This window comes from Cataglyphis hispanica, chromosome 26, assembly GCF_021464435.1.
Source record: "Cataglyphis hispanica isolate Lineage 1 chromosome 26, ULB_Chis1_1.0, whole genome shotgun sequence".
NCBI lineage: Eukaryota > Metazoa > Arthropoda > Insecta > Hymenoptera > Formicidae > Cataglyphis > Cataglyphis hispanica.
The window spans coordinates 796,147-818,323 of NC_065979.1; the positions used below are offsets into that span (position 1 = coordinate 796,147).

Sequence of the window (22,177 nt, forward strand, 5' to 3'; positions counted from 1 at the left end):
GTGTCGGCGATATATGTTCGCCTTCGTTCGCAGGGCGAATTGCAAGCGAGCACCGAAAGCATATTCGCAGCGCGAGCCTTCCTTCCTTTCCCGAGCAAACTCAGACACACATTGTGCACGTACTAGCTTTTGTTATTGCACTGTTCTATTTTAAGCTTAAACAGGAGAAACCGTGCGTCTGCGCTGTTATTAACATTGCCACTTGTAATTTCTGTCTACTTTTTCTCTCTTTGATGTTCTTTTAGAAGGTATAAAAGTCACGCTGACAGAATAATAATTTCTCTTTTGTTTTAAATATATTATAAATATATATTATTAATAAATTCATAAAATATTAAGAGAGAATAAAGTAGTCACACCGACGCGGGTCACTACTACACTTTCAAGAAAATTGGCTGCGAGATGGCATACTAATTAATGTGTTAAACGTATTAATTAATTGCTTTAGGAACTAATCGCGAAACTTGTCAAAGTACGACGATCTCAAGCGTCACGCGGTTTGCTAATCGAAAATTCGGAAAGGGAGAGATTATCGCCTTCGCTGAAACACAATGATGGATCTTCGTGAAATTCTCGTTTCATTGTATCTTTCAGAACTTTCCAATTTTTTGTTCAGACAACAGATACGTACAACAAGAAAGACGTGTTGAATAAAAGAAGAGGCAAAGACCCGCGCGTAGGAGGTTAAAGCATTCAGCATCGCGGAGCTTTTATCTCGAACATCAAAAGACAATTCTCGAAATTATGGTGATTTTTCTGAAGAATTTCGCGAAATCGATGTTATTCTACTGACAGATCATGGACTCTTTGTCGGTGGTAACACGCTCTGGGACGTCACTGACAAAGGAGAGAATAAGTTGAAGGAACAAATGTGATGTTACCTCAATTGCCGTACAGGTGCCTCGTTTACACCGTTACTTTAAGTTCATCTCTTTGCGTTTGCACAACAAAATTCTTGTATATCTTTATTTCGATGTTCGGAACAAATAAACCAGTTGTTTTTATTTTATGAGATTTATTTCCAACATATTTAATTTATATGCAAATTTTTGTAATAATAATCTTATGACAATTTTATTTCAGCAAAAAAAAAAAAAAAATTAATGCTATTTGTAATATCGATCATAAAAAGATATGTTTATTATTTATATATATTTAATAAAAATAAAGTGAAAGTGATTACTAATAGAAATAATATATTTATAAGGAGCAAAACTTATATTTTTATGACACCAATGCGCCAACAATTCGCATATTGATTGTTCTAGCAATTTCTGGCTAGATTCTGAGGAAATAATAATGCATAGTTAATCAATTTGCGATTATCAGAACTATAATGAGCGACGCAATGTTAACGCGTTAATCATGTTCGCGGTGCAACGAGCCGCGATTGCGCGGCGCATGGAGGCCGACCAAGATAATCCATTTCCACTTTATTCAGCATCATCCGGCTGGCTGCTCCGAGCAGGCCCGAGTCAAAGTCGTTCGATCAAATCGATCCGCGCTTCGGCTGTGCGCTTCGTTTCTAGTCGTTAGATCTGTCGCTTTGAGTACATTTGCGCTTACAGTTGCATCGACCGCAACGAACGTCAAGATCGAATTGGCCGCGGCCGTTTGTGTTTCCATCGGGAATTGTACGTTGTCGAAGAAAAGGGAAATGCCCTATTGTTCCCGAGACAACTTTTAATGATAACGAGAGAAATATAGATAAGGGAAAGAATTTATAAAAATAATTATTAAATTACCGCGCAATTTATGATTTTTGTAATACATTGTTGTAATCATTTTTTTTTTTTTTGACTTTTTATTATTTACCTGAAATATATGCTTATACCAAAGAGTTTAGTCATCATTTATTTGTAAAATAGAGAATTTGCATCGACTGTATGTATAAGTATAGGTAATCTCCTTACAGAAACGTTATACCTTCAATACACATTCATGCATACGCATTTCTCTCTCTCTCTCTCTCTCTCTCTCCCATTTCTCCTACACCATTCAAGCACATTTTGTCTCGCGATATCGTGCAATACGCTTATTTTGAACGTGATATACCCTCAAATACGTGATATACGTGATATTTTGGAAATTGTGATTCTCAATAATCGATAGATATCTATTTGCCGCGTGCAATCAGCCGTAATCATTCGACCGCGTACACAATGTGTACTTTCTGCACAATCGGCGGTAAAAATTTGCGTCCACCGTAAAGCATCGAACTATGCATCGCTCCTAGCAGTATTTTTTCCATTTCAATAATGACTACTTTATCATCAGTCACCGCAGGTGTTTTTGTGTTTGCCTTTCTCTCGTACGGGCCAACTTTCCTAAAATGCGGAGCGGGAAAATGGGTTTTCTTTTAGTCGAGATGAATGCAAGCGTATTCAATGCGCGCAGAGATCTCCTCACGAGAGATGCATATAATGCGCTGTATTTTCAGCGACACTATATTTACTGTATATAGCTCTTCTCCCTCTTCTTCGCGCAAAAATAATCGCAAGATAAAAGCGTATAACGATCCGCTGCATATCATAAGCGGCTAAAAAGCAAAAGAAGAAGTCGGGAATTTCGTTAAAGTACTTTGTTATGCAAAATTAAACAAAAAATTGTTACCACGTTGCTTGTTAAATTAAGAAAATTAGCCACTCGTGTATTACAGATACTCTTTACGGCAACCACTTCAAACATCTTTTCTTCCCAAAAATCGATCTGTCGCACTCCCCCCTCCCCCCACCCCGATGGTGATTCCCCCTCGATCGATCCCACCTCGTTGTAAAAGGGAACTTTGATTAAAAACGGCGCTGAATTGATCACGCGTAACGACGACGCGGCGTGACTGACTTTGATGAGACAATTTGAATAATACCGATGGCTGTTGACTTTGAAAAAAGTGTCAATCTCCAATCGTGTTGCATTGAGAATCATCTCAAGTTCTCAAGATTGAACGATCGTTGGGAAACAAGAACTCTACCATGGGGTTATCCCCACTTATATTCGCTTGCTTCGGTGAATTGCCGCCGCGAGAACGGCAAGAACGAGAAGTAGTCGTCGTCGACCGCACAATTAGCGTTAATCCTCGTTAATCCGTCTCTTCAATCTGCATTTCTTTGTACGTCACCCCTCGCGACTCGTTTATGTGAATACTACTGGTTAAAGATCATATATAAGGGGGAGTGAGAATCAACGCGCTTTAGCGAGACAACGATAAAGACGTTCCGGAATGAAAGGTCGAAGGTAAACGAAGTAAGATACAGTTTATCCCACGAGTCTTGGCCATTAATACTTTAGTTTCCTATATTTATGACAGCGATCAATATCCTATTCCTATCCCGCTCTGCGCCGGAAACGACCCAGATCCGCGCAAACTAGGCAACAGTTTAAGGTCTCATGTGTGTTGCAAGGAGAATATGTGACAAGTCTTGCCACTTGGGTCATGATAAACACACGACCTAACGAAATGGAGATGCTTCAATTCAGCAGCATTTATACGTTCGGTTAGAATATTCTAATAATAAATATATAAATGTCTAATAATAAATATATAAATGTCTATTTAAATTGATATTCAATTTATCCTTTCATGTCGGGCTTTTGTATCGTTTGAAAAATCACAAAATTCCGTTCACTAGATCGAATGTCGTCAATGTGGCTTATCAAATCGTCGGAATAAAAAGATATGTATAGAATGCAATGTTATATCATCCTAAAAAGACGGGTTATAGTTTTGTCCAATCAAATGGTTCTATTGGCACATGTCTCGTTGGGTCGTAACCAGAGCCATGATCGATCTCTATTTGTATCGGCTGGCAATCGGATATTGGTCAACGAATGTATGAAAAAGAGGAAGGCGTCGACCAAGGCAGTAAATAGATGTAAGCGAGAGATATCGTGGCTATATAGTGGCAGGTGTAATAATGCTCAAGTCAAGTAAGTAATATTTGAAATCGATTATCTGTGGCTTTACGAATTCGATATTGTTTTACTTTAATCACGACGCGCGCTCTTGTCGATGGATCAATGTATTGACGATGGACATCTAAAATCGAGAAACCACGAAAGTATACATGAAAATGCGAGAATGTACATAGGACTATGAAAGGCGAAATGGAAGCGCAAACTGCAACGCAGACAATCGTCCGTCGCTGCGTCGCTCGCTGCACTCACATTGTTGTCATAATCTGGCCAGACTAGGTCCATTGTTTGTCATTCAATTTTTCCGCTGAATTTCCATCACGGACAATGGTAGCGGCGCTTCATAAGTCGCGTGAATTACACGGGCGAATGTAGCTCGTAAATATAGCCGTAAATATATCGTGCAAAAGCACTACGTCCGCGTTCGCTCCCTTCATACCGTAGAGAACGATGCTTCAAATTCTCTCGATTATATTTTATTCCTCAATGAGATTCCACGATGACGCATTCGCATTTTATTTTTTTTCCCTAATTCAAGCAAAACTTAAATTTATCGAATATTACTCTCATGTAGAAAAAACTGTTACTGATGTGTGACTAATTTAAAAACAACGTTTGATAAAAATGAATAATGCAACACAGAATACGATTTATTATTACTATATTTTTCATTGCATTCATATATATATATATATATATATATATATATATATATATATATATAGCGACTATTAAATTCTGATTTTATTTTAAAAACTCTCTCATCTGTTACGTCGTATTTTTTTTTTTTTTCGACGATGGGTGTTTTTCCCGTTTGCACCATCTTTATCGAGATGGGTGAGGAAAAGCAGACAGTTTATCTTGCGAGAGAGTCGGAACAAAGTCTCCAACGATTGCCAACGAATAGATGGATAACAGCTACGGATAGCACCTGCGCGAGAGAGGAGTGTAACACGAGTCGCGGTGTCGCTCGTAAATCAGCGCAATTCGCAAACGTTCCGGGACAATTTTATGATTTAATCCAGTGGATGCGTGAAGGCTGCGGTCGCGAACGGGGACAGCCATGGAAACGCGAGACACGTCGCTTGCACGGATATACCGGGTTGCACTCTTCGAGATGAATTTCCCCGCGTATATCGCCGACATGGTAACCGCGAGAGTGAAAAATCTCTGCGGCTAACTGCGAACTCGCGGTATAACGTGGGGAAACGCACTCGCCCTCGTTCGAATTTTCGCGTCGATTCTGTCGCAACGTTACGTTTTACGAGTCACGCAGTTATCGATGGCGGATGCATCGCAATAAGGCAAAATAAAATACCGATTAGGATCTACATAGGAAATTTAATTAATTCGGAACGGACGGTCGCGCTCCTGTAAATTGCATTTTATTATATCGGAAATCGATTTTTTTCAACCCCTGCTTGAGGCGCCGGTCTCTCTCTTACTCTCTCCTTTTTTGTTTTTTTGTCGTAACAACCCGCGTTTGCCACTTAACACGTTCCATTCTGTCGGAAATGGATATTTGTAGCCGACATTATATTGCCTAGTCAGAGGATAAATACGCAATGAACGTACTTAGCTTCACGGGAGGTCTCTCCGGTACGGAAATTAATTTACCTCGCGTCTCTTAACTGCGGCAGGGATCGCAATCATGTATAAAGTGTTACCCAGCTGCTTTTTGCCAATAAGTTTATTAAGTTAGACTTTTCATGAGCGTATTTCAACGCTGACGTCGCACAAAACGACCAATCTAATAATCGCTATTACCTTGAATAGAGATTATGATACATCGCAGAAAGAAATCGCGCGGCGAGGATCGTTCGCTTGCGTGTCGGACAAGCTTCGCGTCCTACCTAAAGGTTTCTCGCATTCGGTAAATCGCAAATCGAATTAAGCTCTCAACTAGCACGCCATCCTCGATCCGAAATGTCATATAAAAGAGAGCGGTAACGACGCGGCCCCAGACAAGTAAGTTGCGGAACGTGCCCCCATCCCTTCGCGCCACGTCTCACTTCAATCTAAGAATCTCTCGCGGCTATTACGGCTTTAAAAGGTACAGAGCTCGTCCAGCAACTCGTCGTCCCTGTCCAACACTGACAGTCAATCAGGCGTAAAGAGAAAAGAGAGAAATCGACGTCGTCCGATGCATCCGCCGTATTCGAGTTTGCGAGTTACCTCCAAGAACTAGTCGAGCTTTATCTTGCGTTAAATGGTGCGTCAGCTTGTGCTTGTCAGCTCACGACTCGACTCGCATTGAAAGATGTTGATGCACAACATTAGTTTTCAGTAGCAGAGAGTTTTCGGGTAGGTGTAACGTCATATCGTCTTTCCATTTCATTCTTCGCATAATCATTCGGCATTCTATGGCGGCTGTAAAGTATCTAATACTGGCGTCACGAAAGAGGATAGAGAAAGATACGATGCGAACGAGAGGCACAAAAGTTCCCGGCAAGCGCGTGTATATGCATTCGCATGATGCGTTTTATTTAGAGATCGCGATATAATAGTGGAGGCTTACAAGTTCTGAAAAATAGGCAGATTATCAAATCGTGCGCGCGTTATAGTATTACGCCGCTACTTTGATCTCTCGATAGATAGATAGAGAAGACTAATAATTACTCGGCATCCCAATTAGCGCTCAGCTGGAATTAATCCACTGGCGGAACATGCACAACGACGTTTCGCTTAGCTTTCATCATCATTAATGTTGGCCGCACGTGAAAGCGCATCATTTTACGCGATGTGAATGCGAATCCTTTTTTTTTCTATATAGCCGCCGGCAGCGATGGTGCAACAATAAAAATAACAATGCAAGCGGTAATAATATTTAATATCGACTGCACGCGGAGAGAGTCCGCAAGATTCCGCGATATTATTTTGCCCTGATATAAATCTCAGCCCATATGCGATTATATTGTTCGAGTTCCTTCGTGTTCGATACGTCAACTTCTCGTGACGTTATGTTCTTTTGGTCGTATCGATGGCGATTTTATCGTCGGAATGAACAAATTTGCCGCGCGTAAATGGATCATGTTTGTGTTGCGATGTACTGCGATCGATATAGCGAATTTGCGAGTCGTCTTATTCGGGAAAGTCGCAATTCTTATCGTTGACGCGAAAGCTATTTGTCCTACAACCTGCTTTACATTTGCGATGTCGTGACGGAGTAATAATGTCGGTCACGAAGGAAGCGACAGAAATTACGCTCACATAAGTCTTATGGAAATTCTTGGTTGTTTGTTTAATTTCTTGAGATAAAAATTCGGGATTTTGTTCTATCGCAGTTTGATAAAACATTACAGAAACAATCATTGTGTTTGGCACCTATTGCTGCATAAGTGATCATGTTTTTTTTTTATCTAAAAGCAAGTTTTTAAGTTTTTAAAAATCCTAAACAATTCAATGATATAATCTTATAATCTTATTCAATGATATGATCTCCGCCAAATTCAAAGTCAATTCTGATTTATAAAAAATTTTACGAGATAATGTTTCAGTGTTCAATATTGATCATGCTGATAATAAAGCTCAGATTAAAATTTTGAGAGAATCAGATCCAGTGTATTTAAATGAACATTAAGCCCTCGTTATTTAATTTGTATCGCACAAGCTTTATTTATTACACTCGAACAATTTTGCAAATTTCAATAACTCGATAATCAAATATTGATTAGCCCATGTATTTTTGAATAATAGAGATGTACAGCCCCTGCAAGAATGTCATTTGGATTTTCAGCATATATAAGTTTGCATCAAAAATTTGGTTCCATAATTATTCAAAAATGTTATTTAAATCTGACAATTAAAAGAAAAGCTAATTATAAGCATGAAAAATTTTTAAAATTATGAGCACAAATGTGCAATTTAAAAGAATTTAACTTATAACTATCCAATACATCTTTAAGGCGTGTATTTGCAAAGCACATACATATCTAACCGCAAAATAAATTTTTTATGATTACATATAAATGCTTTGCAAATGTATCGGATAGTTATAAATTAAATTCTTTTAACTGCATGCATATTTAATTGCAAAATATACATTTTACGATTTATAAATGTGTTTTATTACATATCTAAATGAGAAAATTATATATAATTTTAATGATTAGCATAAAAATATATATAAAATTATTACAAGATTTTCTTCTTTTTTTAAATTAGACTATTTTTTAAATTTATTGATTAATATTGTAAACGACAATATGGTGGTGCTGCCGCCATCTCTATACATGAAGCTGAATCGTTTCGGTAGAACCCGCAAAGTTCTTATCGTACGACGAGAAATACTATCGCATTTTCCATTCTATTTTTATTCAAAAATAATTACTTAAATTTGTTATTATTATTATTTAAAATTTAATTAATGCATAATATATAAATATATTATTTTCTCTATATTAATTTTAGATCAAAATCATTGAGAACGCTATCGAACATATTCATCTTGAATTTGGCTATATTTGATCTACTGATGGCAACGGAAATATCTATGTAATAAACAGCTACTTGGAACGAATAATTGATTAGGAGACTGGATATGACGTATATGCTTTGTGCAACGCGATTTCCGGAATGGGACAAGCGATCACCAATGCAGCGATCGTTTTCAATCGATACAGATCGGGACGGTCGAGCTTTCACAATTTTTATTAATTATTATTGAGTAATTACGAAATAATAGCTATATGTTTGTTAAAATTTAGTACATTCTGATAAGATTATATGTATTATGCAATAATCGTAAATAATTATATCGATGATATCGATTAATAAACTGGGAAATAAAACAAAAATCTTACAATCTGAAGGTATTTTTCGGAATCTATAATTACATAATTTATAACAACAATAATGGGCTGTATTGCATAATACATATATCATACTTGGTATTACAGAACAATTAACTGTCCGATTGATGGTAGACTAAACAGAAAGCAAGATATGATGATAGTTCTCTTTACGTAGTTCTGGGCATTGCCCTTCTCGATAATGCCTATGACAAAATTGTGGGGTCAATGTGCAAACAAATAATATCCTTTCTATTATTGAAAATAATACAATAAAATATTTAATTTTTGCATAATCTCCTTATTTTAATTCCGAGTGGTTAATCTCTCTATATTTTTATTTTATATATTATTTATACGTTATTTATTTTATCAAAACTGTAATATAAGATGTATATATATTTCGGGATGATTTTATTATTTCTCTCTCTCTCTCTTCTCTAGAAACATGAAATATTTTACTAAAAAAAAATATTCTGTAAATCGTACAATTTTCAGAGGATTTCCTAACTACGTGCAGTTTTGATTATCTCACACAATGAGACCCGAGAACTTTTGTAATATCAATATTTTTCTAGACGTACGTCCTATCTATGCTACTTGATTATTTATTTTTACTCACAGTTGAAGTTTATTCGTACTCACGAGAAAATGCTTCGCGAAGTAAGCAACAACTTTGTAGCTTCGTAATTTTGTTCTTTGATGTCGCGATAAAGTATGCAATTTGCGGAGGATTTCATGTTTACCGGCGTGTATAGGCCAAGAAGAACGTCAAGTCGTTCGTATCAAACCAAGACAAAGAGAGGATCGTCAAGATGAGAATCACGAAAGCTGCTTTTACAATTTTCTTTCTCTTCTACTCGCATGGAAACCGTACGCGGTTGTCACTTTAACGGGAGCCCAAGGAAATCGGTAAGATGGTCCATTTCCAAAATGATTGAATCTTCGATTCAAAAAGTATTTTTTTCTATTTTTATATTAATCATGTTTTACGCATGTTACAGCGAAATGTTTACTCCACTCTCGACTAAGTTGCCAGCCATTTTTGCTAAGACGGTATCTGCATCAATCCATGGATATATGCAATTAATCATCTTAGGTGGGGCGATTATATGTCTCTAACATTTTGTTATTTCTAATCGCAATTTCCAAGCAGCTGTTAATTTCGATAATCAAAATAGAGTATCTCAAATAGATGACAACTAAGCAAATAATTCTTTTTTTTTCAATCTAATAATTTTTGCATTGTCTAGGCATCGACAAGAATTAGATAAGCGCTGCAAATGAATGGGGATCCGAGAACCTGCAACCGCAGATACCGTCTTGGCGCAAACCGAGAAAGTTACAGCTGAAGAAATGTAATTTCACTGACGCTCATCAAGCGTCTTCGATGACAGTTGCCGAGAGCATGTTGATTTATCGCATCGCGTTCTGATTACGAATGCTACTTTAACCGGTCGCCTAGATATTTTTTCTCTTAAAACATATTTTATTTATAAAAAATGTAGACGGACAATTTCTCTCCTTTTATTTTGTGGAAACAAACTCGAGAATAAAAATTAATTGCGTGTTGTTTAATTTACGTATGTCAAGCTATTACATAAATATACATGCGAGCAAATATAACGATTTTTTTCATCTCCTTATTTAATTCTTCCTCTTCCTCATCCATATTCTCAATAATAAATTTAATCTTGATGCAATTCAAATTTTTCTTCAATTAATAGTCATGCTGTTTGCAATTTATCAGAGATGGCAGAGTATGAAAGCTTGTCTTGTGCTGCCATCCTTATTGACTGGCCTATTTTTTATTGATCGTTGATTACAAATGTCAAAGCATTTCAAAGAAAATCATCTCACTATTTTATTAATAATAATCAAAAATGATTATAGTTAAAAATAGTTACTTTATTAGATTCAAAATATATAGATTCTAAGAAAGCAAATCATATTTTAAGTTTTTGATATTATGTTTTAAAATAAAAATTTCTATTATTTTATTTTTCTAACATTTTCAATATCATGTTTCATATTGAAATAATATTTCTCTTTCATCTGATAAAAAAAATATTTAAAAATTGAAGACTTTCTGGTATAAAGTAGTTCTGTAATTAATAAAAGAATCTTACAAAATAGTTTTTTGACAATATTTTAAAGACCAAGCCAAGAATCACAACAAATCAATCATTTTAGGTAGTGTAAAATTTTCTATCCATTTGTAGACAAAAAACGACTTATCTACTGGGTGAATAGAGTGGATAGAGATCTCTTTCTGTCCTCTGAGAGTGGAGAAACATTGTCTTATCTGGGAATGAGGTCACGTGCTACCCGAAGCGCGAAAGAAGCCCGGATAGAAAAGAAAGTCGGTGAGAAGAGCGAGGATGGATGAAGGAAGAGCAAAGAAAAAAAAAGGCAAGCACAACTCGAAGACAGCTCCGAAGAATACCACAGCACGTTCGCGTTTATGTGTTATCTTTTAGTCGGGGAAAAATATTGTCCTACAAATCAACTACAGCTGAGAAATTGCTCGCCCGTGAGAAGATCAAGGCTTTCGATAATTGTTGCTCGCGTTCAAGTTTTATCCCGCAATCGAATTAGTTCTCGATGATAAGTTCAGCTATTGATACGAAAAAACGGATTGTTAATTTTTTATATAATTCACACACACACACAGACACCATCATCTACAAAAATTTTACATTTGTCGAATATAAAGATTCACGCATAATGTGCGCTTTCCTTTATGCGCTAATATCACGGATGAGACGTATTCCTTTTTTATGAGAGAGCCTTTGGATGGGCGCTTGTTACGGAAAATTGAAAGGATCTCCTTACTCTCTCGTTATCTTGATCCCCTTAATTCGCCCCGCGGATTTCCGTTCTCTGCCGAGGGAAAGCGATACGCTATATGAGTGTTCACAGAAAATGACGCTCCATGTGTGTGTCACGAAACATATATGTGTTCGGAATATATTTTGTGGGAAAGATACGTTATGCTATATTTGTTATCTTGCATGTTTTATCTTCATATGTTTTCGACGTATTTCGATGTATCTCGATTCGGTAATATTGGTTGTTACGCTAATTATAATTGCTACTGCATATTTCCGGCACTACTGTATTATTATTTTGATACATGCACATGTATATACATTCCAAAAATTACCCTTTGTTTATAATTATTGATCACCTGATATTATTAGAAATGAGAAATTTATTCAACCGTGTTAAAAACTGCCACTATATTACTCGTAAAGTTGAGAATAATCGTCACAAAAGTCAGTCTCATTTAAACGTCCAACTTTAAGAATATCATAATACCGGACGAGTGAGCTTGGTTGGTCTTGGGTTCCGCGCGACATATTTTTTTTTTCACAATTGTCCGGGATACGATCGTGCAGAAGGAACAAAGGTAATGAATAACGCGCGACAGCGTGCTAACTTACCATCCAACTTTCTTGCGAGCAAGAAACATTGCTCCATGAATACGTATATATACGCACGAAGCTTCTCGTGAAATATACGACTAGCCTTTTCGCTACGGAGCGCTTGCGCCACAATGTGATCGCTGTGAACGGACCGCATTACTGAGTAGTTGACACTGAAGTACGGACGTGGAATCGTGTCCACTATCACTTGCGAAAAATATTCTCTTAAATTTTCTTTTCCCCATGCTTTGATAATGGGTCTAAAAAATTAAATACTTTAAAACTCAACATATTATCACAAAGGCAGAAATTGAATATTTACCTGTGAATTATTAAAATTAAGCTAACAAAATTATTGTTGAATTATAAATTCGAGTAAACCTTTTAATCACCACTATTATAAACTGCTGGTATATATCCGTCGCTGGCAATGTTCTAAAGAAGACTGAAACTGTGTATCGTTAAAACAAAACACAATATTGTCTTGTCAATCGTGTTTTATTTCATGATAGTCAATTGCTTAAGGCATGCAGCGTTGCCAGATACTCGATTAACAAAAGTATCTCATGTAAAGTATGAAATCAAAGTATATATGGTATGAACGTATATATACGCTCTTCGTACCCACGCGCCCACTTTTCCAGAGCGTATATATACGCTCTTCGTACCCACGCGCCCACTTTTCCAGAGCGTATATATACGCTCTTCGTACCCACGCGCCCACTTTTCCAGAGCGTATATATACGCTCTTCGTACCCACGCGCCCACTTTTCCAGAGCGTATATATACGCTCTTCGTACATGAATGGTCATTCTTCGAGGGCGTATATATACGCCCGTCGGAGCGAAAGGACTAGCGAAGCGCAGCGAAGAACTTTGAAATCTGACGGACGGAGACCGGAAAGAATCGCGCTCTTTCGAAAAGAACATTGCGCCGAGGTAATATTTTTATTCGCAAAAGAGAGTGTACCGTGACGTTTCCGAGACTTTGACCATGGCAAACGAGAAGCTTTTACGTAAGATTACGGTGGAATATCATCTTCTTATTCGATGTTTGAAACTCGATACTTTTTCTCCTTGAATTTGCGCGCGACGATAAAATAATTAGTGTGATTCCGCCGAGTCGACGCGAATAGCGCAAAGGGATGCTAATTGGACGATTTCGGGTAATCCCGGTCAATCGGCGTGCTGTCGATAATTGTTTCCATCGACGATCCTAATCCATCAGGGAAGACAAGGTGATTACGTGCCCGGCGCGTCGGTGGAGAAAATTTAGTCCAGTTCGTGAAACGGCACGTGAATTGCGCGATGCAGATCATTGAACGGGCGGATCATAGGCGGGCTTCACAGACAATTTAGGCAGTTCGGTTAATATGCAGTTAGTACGTCATTTGTTTCTCGCCGCCGGGAGAGAGTTTATCATTATCCTTGACGTTATGGCACTTTCCGGATCTCTGGCTGTTATCACAGTAATGGATAACGCGTCGCCGATCAACCGGCATCCGACATAGTTCGATTCCTCGAAGTTTCTCGGAGCTATGATTCTCGAATCTAACGGCTGTCTCGTTTCTATGTACATAACGCGACGGAAATAAATCGCATCACGTCGATATTACAAAATATTGAAAATGATAAGCGTCTTTGAACAAATTTATTCGCGCCGAACGTGGAGAGATTATCGTAGGAAAAAAGCGTCCGACTAACGCGGTGAAAACAAGAATTCCCATTTTCGGCGAGCAAACGCGATTTCTACTCGTTAAGTTTTCCCGTCCGCCTTCTTCTCCTTCACAATCATTTCTTACGAAAGTGCATCGCTATGTCGACCGACCGGGAAAAATATATGTGCGGGCTATTGAATGACAGGATTTCCAATCAGCAGAAATTTCATCGCGCTTAAGCTGGCTTTCGGTAACCGTCGTCAATTGATGCAACCACCCCATAATATTCTTTTTTCATTCCCGGCGCTTCCGACTTACAATCAAAGTTTTCCGTGCTAAATCTGTGCGACGACAACGTTGACAACACGGCGCGAAGACAGAGACGACAGACGAACGCGGAGAAGGATGAGAATGAAGGTAAAAGGAGATGGAAGGAAAAAGTTGGAGTCAAATCGAGGAAGAAAGCGGGGAAGATAGGGGAAGAATGCTATAACTATAGAGCGAGGTTCGAGCAGGACAAAGACTCAAAAATCGAGGAAATCCTTGATTAGATGTTCGTGTCAAAGGAACTCTTCGCTCACTGGGAGTCAAAGAAAGAAAAAGAATGAAAGAAAAAGCGAAGAGGAAAGACGGCTGCTGCATCGCGGCTCGATCTTGAAGGCGAGAATTAAAAATAGTCTCTAACTATGAACGTCGCGGAATCGATTGCCATTCTGTCTATCGCGTCGCAGGGGAAGAAAGAGAAGAGAAGAGAGAGAGAGAGAGAGAGAGAGAAAGAAAGTATAGAAGAAAAAGTCGAAAAGAGCCGTGTCTTTCAAAAGCGGAATGGAATCATCTAACTCCCGTTCAAGATACGTTCCGTTCCGTCCTATTTCCTGAGGTCGCGACGGCCAGTTATGGATGTTGAAAATTCAATTACGCGGGATTTATGGCTGCCGGCGCTGGGCATATTTATTATCGCACTATCCTCTTCTGTAACTTCCGTTATCCTCTCCGCGCTCTCATCCCGCCACCCCTATCGATGATGTCCGTTTCTCCTGACATCGATGATTAAATAAAAATTCATCCGCGACATCGGATAATCGGCAGTCAATTTTCATTGCATCAATAAAAAGAAAAAAAAAAAAACCTCGTCGTAATCATCGATATCGATCTTTTCCAATATTACGTGCGCGATTAAGCTATCAGAGAAATAACGCATAAAATGATTGTCGAATAAAAATTTATGACACGCCGTCTATCCAGATATTTGAGCCAGAAATTGAACACGAATCGCGCATATAATCATATCTTTTCGATCATTCGCACGCGTATGACATTGCGATTGCCTGAATAATATTCGCATCAACCGCATATCGAATGAATATGAGCGAAGTTGACACTATGAAGAGCGAATGCACAACGGCATTATTAAATATACAATGTGTGGCACCTAATGATGTGACAATGTCCATATTATTATTAATTTGTACATAATTAATAGATACCACATTTCGATTGCGATGCAAACTGCTCGCCATGGCGGTTTCATATAGTTTCATAGCGCTTTTAGCAAAAATTATATATATATATATATATATATATATATATATATATATATATATTCCTTCGTCAGAAAGGTGGGAGGGGAATGGGATACAAGTGGAATAAATTTGCTTAATCGCGGTGCTCATTAGCGCCCAAACTTTAGTCTATGCGCAGCTCTATCGTGTGTTACTCACTATGGAATTATATCCCCTTTTATTTGTGTTGCTGCGGCTTATCGATTCCGTATATCCTCAATTTTAGAATGGTAAATTTAGAAAGTTAAAGTTATTTTAAATCAATAATGAAGAAGCAAACGACTATCGATGCATTTTTCAGTCAAACTCGAAATCGAAATTTAAAAAGAAATAAGTCTGATAGTCCGTAGAAATAAGTCTGATTTTTTTCTATCTTTGCGAACTTACTTCTCTTTATCAAGTTATACATGAAGATTGAGATGCACAAACGGCCAGAGTTAATTAACTCTAGATTAGCGATTCGTTGCCTTTTCAAAGATTGTAATCCTAATTATAATATAGATAGAGTAAAAGAAAATTTAGTTAAGCAAATTTATCGCTAAGTGACGCTGGCATTATTAAGATTTTCTTAAAAATGCCAATTTTCTAGAAATGTCTTAAATATGATTTCGAATATTTTATGGACGGAATATATATCCATTTTTAAAAAAAAACATGTTAAATCAATACTCGCAATTATTGTTGCTTCTTTTCCTCGATGTTGATTGGTTATTTTAATATTACGCTGTACATTACTTTATATTAATAAAAATCTGTCATGGCTGCATAATATTTGACAATTCAAATATTATACATATATAATTTTAATTTAATAGATTTTGAAAAAACAGATAATACATATTAGTTATGCATATTATTATATTACATATAACTAATTTTATAATATAATAGTTATATGTATTTTATAATAGATGCGTGCCCTAACCGCGTGTCCTAATCGCGTGCCCTAATCGCGTGCCCTACTCGCGTGTCTTACTCGCGTGCCCTACTCGCATGCCCTACTCGCGTGCCCTAATAGAATGCACCGTAGGCTGCTTCCGTTGGGCCAGTTGGACCTTACCTTTCGTTGATCCTGGCCATATTAATTCTGGCTACGTCTAGCCAGAGATGTAGCTTTGACCCCTTATCAGAGGTCGAAATGAAGGAAAAAAAATTCCTTCCGTTGCCGACTAATTATTGTCGCCAGGGTACACGAGCATAATTTTATGCTCATTTATGACATGACAGTTTTTTCATGCATCGTTTCAATAAATTGCAAAGTTTGACATATGAATAATTTGACTGAAAGTCAAATTATCAATTAAATTTAATAATTGATTGTGAAGTAATAATATTTAATAGTAATAAAATAAAATTAAATAAAATTATAAAAATATATAAAATAAAATTGATAAATAATATACAATATTTATAATAATATGTAATTTATATTAAAATAAATTAATAAATCATTTATGCGTCATATAATTTGAATAATTTGACTAAAAGTCAAATTATCAATTAAATTTAATAATTGACTGTGCCGTAATAATATTTTATCGTAATGAAATAAAATAAAATAAAATTAATAAATAATATAGAATTTATATAGGTAATTTATATTAAAATGAAATGAATAAAACGTTCGTTGTGCCGCATGGGATAATTTGACGATTTAATTGATTGAAGTAACAAATGTTTAATTTTAATAAAATTAAATTAAATAAAATTAAAAAAATATATAAAATAAAATAAATAAATAATATAATATAAAATAATAATATAATATGATATATTTTTATATATGCAAAATTTGATATGAAAGTCAAATTATTCAAATTATACGACACATAAATGTTTTATTATTTATTTAAATTTAAATCACAAATTATAAATATTATATATTATTATAAGATTAAATATTATTACTTCAAACAATGATTAAATTTGATTGATAACTTGGCATTAGATTGACTAAAGAAAATTATATTAAAACGATGCGTGACAAACTGTCTAAGCTTTTATTCCTATGATAATAAAGATGGTTGGGCTATGAAAAATTATAACAAAATTGGCGCAACATCAATAATTATCAATATTTCATATAAAAAATAGTTATTAGTGTCTTCTACATTAAATAAATTAAATAAAATTTCAATTGAAAAAAATATTTTATATTTTTTTCAATTTTTTGTTTTAATTTATATTTTAAATTATATTTCTAATGTGTTTTAATATATGTTAAAAAAATCTATTAAAAGTTATTTGATTGCGTTTATTCTAGCCCATCCATTTTGAGGCAACAGATTTATTTACAATCTACAATCTACATTTGCATCTACAACATCTACGGATCCGTCACCTCAAAATAAAATAAAATTTATAACTCACCGGCACTGATGCGCAACAGCGGAGATTTGGTCTTGAGACTACGTTGTCTGCAACACACAAATATAAAATCCAAATTATGGCAACGCTTAAAATAATTAATATTTCAAGAAATTATTATTGTACGCATCGAATTTTATATATCTGATACGTATAGTAATAAAAAGGTAAATATAATTTTATAAATTCTAAAAAAAAAAAACTATTTTAAATAAAAACTTTTATAGTATGAGTCTCTCTTGTTTAAACTATTCAAACAATGATCGAATTGAATTAATGCGTGTACGAGATTTATAATAATTAATATAAAAATAATAATACTCACCCTTGGGTTGCTCCGCCGGTGCAGGATGCCTCTCCTAGGCCTCTTCCTCCTCTCAGGTTGATTCACACGCACGATATTTTAAACGGCACTCCCGCACTTTCAAACTTCGGCACGATCGAATCCCGTTTCACATGTGAATCGTACTACGAGTCGACAACGTTATTGCTCGAGCGTTGCTGTAAGACTGATAAGGCTATAAATCGTAAGACGTTAACAATAGCGCGCTAATGTTTACATCGCCAAGGCCGAGTACAATGTTATTGTTTTCGCGGCCGAAAATATGTTGCGTGCTATGACGTGTATACGGTGTCGAATATTAAATAATACAAGTATTTTAAATTATAGATTAGTAAATGAATTATTTAAATTATAGATTAATTAATAAACAAATTATTTAATAAACGATTAATACATCATGGAGCTTATTATTATGTTAATTGTTATTCGAACCTACAATTTGATTATTTTATTACGCGTTCTCAAGCCAAATCATATTTAAATTATCAAAAAATCGAATAACAAGAAACTATAAAATCAAGTATTTTTAAACAAGTAATTATTGTTTATAAAGAGAGAAAGAGAGAGAAAGATTGCGATAAAACAATAATTTACAATTTTGATTCATTTCGATTTTCGATTAAAACGTCACGCAAAATACGCGCTTCGGAATTTATCCATTATGATATAATTATTCAAACTTTAAAGTGTGTGAAAGATAATTAATTATTTATGATATCAAATTATTTCTAGATACTTGTCGCGATCGCGTTGAGTAGAGAAATTTTGTGGAATGTATCGCGTTCCTTACTGTTCGAGTGTCGCCGTAAGAATAATAAAGCCATAACACTAGCGCGCTAATGTTTACATCGTCAAGGCCGTATACTATGTTATGTTTTGATTATTCATTGCCGAAATATTTTCCGTTCTATGATGTATATACAAACGGAATATTAAATTATATATGTATTTTAAATTATAAATCAATTATTAAATTATCAATTAATATATTACGGAGTTTATTAAATCGATACTGGCAATATTGTTATCTCTTTTTGCTAATTGGTTATCTTGACGATGCATTGAACATTACTTTATATTAATAAAAGCTTGTCTAAACATAACTGACAATGAGCGACACCTTTGATAATCTAAATATTAAGTGGGTGTGTAATTTTTATTTAATTTATTTTGAAAAAATAGAAAACTAAAATTGATATGTAAGTAATACACATACATACGTATACACATACACATAAAATAAATGACGCGCGCGCAGCTCGCGTTTATAGTATTCTAGTGTATAATAAATATGTCATTTCTTATTTCTCTTTTTTATCATAGAAAGTATGCAATTTTTAACAATGTATGTATATATTTAATCGTAAATTATGAATATAGATCGTATGTATACGCCAGTACAATTGCAAACATGTGTTATTGTAGAGAAAATTATTAATTATGTATATATTAATGTGAAATAGCGCTACCGCGAGAGCGATCAATTTCACCGAGCAGAAGATATCATTACCGCGATGCGCCCTCGTATAACGCCGTTGTCCGTTAATACCTTGACGCGAAGATGTAACGTAACAAACGTATCGCGCTGCCGACACGGAACCGTCCCAGTGCATACCGACTCTATCGACTCGATTACACTGGCTGGCTGGCTGACTGTGTACTACGGTAAACTACTGACTGCGACAATCTGCATTGCGCGTGGCTCACACGTATGGTACATCGACGGTACAGCCAAGCCTACACTCCGTCCGATAGCGTACTCACACACCGTACTGGATCGCTATTACAAACGTAAGGGACGTATAACTGCTATCGACCATGTGTTCTCCACCTGTCATAGCGGTCCGATACGCGCAGAACTACGGGAACCGACGACCGTGCACTGATACGAATTATTGTACTTCGGCTTACGGTAACGTACGGCAATTAATTTCTACGCGCGGGCTTACAGCTTCTGCGATATAATTACCAGACTAAATATAATCGCCGAATTGCTCGGCGTACGGTATTTTCTGCTTTTCGCTGCGTTAATCTTATGTAATAATCTTTTAAGCGAAATGATAAGAAGTAAAATCGAAAGGTTATTTCTTTGTTAGATATTTAAATTGATAGATTTATCAAATAGTGTGCTTAATCAGTGAGAAAAATAAATAAATATATTTATTTATTGTAATAGAAAATGTTCTGCTTAATTGCAAAGTTATAAATGTATTTATATATTACAATTAAAAATGTTTTTTATTGTAATTGTATAGAAATAATGCCTACATATTGTTTATATTTTATACAAATATTCAATGATTGAGTATGTAATGATTAAAAATTATAAATGATAAATAAAAAAAAAATAATTTCAAATTTTGTTATAAATGTTTCTATAAAATAAAGAATCTAATTTCTATAAACTAAAAAATTAAATCAATAATTATGTAAATGACTAACTCTCAATTTTTTTATTTTTATACAAAACATTTATCGCAAAATGTAATTATATTAATAACTGAGTACTATCTCTAATATTTAACCGTTAATTTACCCTCAAATCTTCATTCTTATTCAATAGTTTTTATATTTTATATCAAAGAATTATAGATATTTGTAAAAATTTTAAAGTTTGAAATATATATATAATATATATAAATTTTTTCGATTTTATCAATGACTTTTTGAAATGAAAATACACACTATTAAATTTATGTATGAAAATATTTTTACAATACATATTTTAGAAACAAATATATATATATATATATATATATATATATATATATATATTCGTTAATTGAACAAATTTTTATATATCGTCATTATACGTGTTTTTTTGGTAATTTTTCGTGTAATTTATCCCAAAAAATATATTTTGTATAATTTACACACGATTACAATAAATATAATTTTATATAACACAATTATAATTTAATTATAATTACAATATTAGATTATAATTAAAATATAATATAATATTAAAATAAAATATAATATAATTAAAATATTTACTATTATTTATTATATTATTTATATATTAATTATTAATTATTAATTATTAATTATTTGTTATATTATATATATATATATATTATTAATTATTATATTAATTATTTATATTATATAATTTTTATTAAATCTTATTTTTACCTTTTTCTTTAATGCCTTAATAATTCTTATAACCCTAACAATCTTACTTGCTGGTTGAATCAGCGGAAATTTGGAAAACATATCCCTAACTGCGTGTCCTAACCGCGTGCCCTAACCGCGTGCCCTATTCGCGTGCTTTATTCGCGTACCCTACACGCGTTTTGCCTTTCGTTAATTACTCAATTTTACGACTTGATTGTTTAATTGCGCGATAATCTTAATCCGAATTATGCCGTCAAAGGATAAAGCATCGAACAAAATATATTTAATTTTAAATATTTTTGAAGAAATAATTATTGCTTATAAGGATCGCAAAATAATAATTTATAATATTGATTCCGGTCTTGATTAAATGTGTATATACATCACTCGAAATACGCGCTAAAAGACTTATCGATATATTTAGATATATTTCGAAATATATCGATATATTTAGATATATTTCGAAATATATCGATATATTTAGATATATCGATATATTTCGATATAATTTAGTTATAATATTAAATTATAATTATTATTTAAGATCGGCAAAAAATAACTAATTATTAATCTTATCAAATTAAGTCGATACTAGTCGCGAGCGCGTTTAAGAAATGAATTTAATAGAGCGTCTCGCACTGCTACTTTACTGTTTGAGTGTTGTCGTGCGAATGATAACACGTAGGAAAGGAATTCGAGCGTCTCACCCCACTAGAATTATATTCAAGTGTCGCCGTATGAATAATAACGAAGCCGTGATACGTAAAAAATAGCGAATGTTTATTGCCAAGGCCGAATACAATGTTATTGATAATTCGCAGGCCGAAAATATTTTGCGTATCATGATGTATATACAAGCGGAATATTAAATTAAGAATTTTACAAGAATTTTAAATTATTCATTATTTATTTAATAAATGATTATATTAAGGATTTTGTTTTTGTTTATTTGTATTACTTGGATTTTTATTAATCGGACTTGCGATTCGATTATTTTATTG

At 34.6% G+C, this 22,177-nt stretch overlaps 1 pseudogene; it reads left to right on the forward strand.

Moving 5' to 3' along the window:
• Positions 1 to 3,676: 3,676 nt before the first annotated feature.
• On the forward strand, positions 3,677 to 10,088 carry LOC126858558 (opsin, blue-sensitive-like; annotated as a pseudogene).
• Positions 10,089 to 22,177: the final 12,089 nt, after the last annotated feature.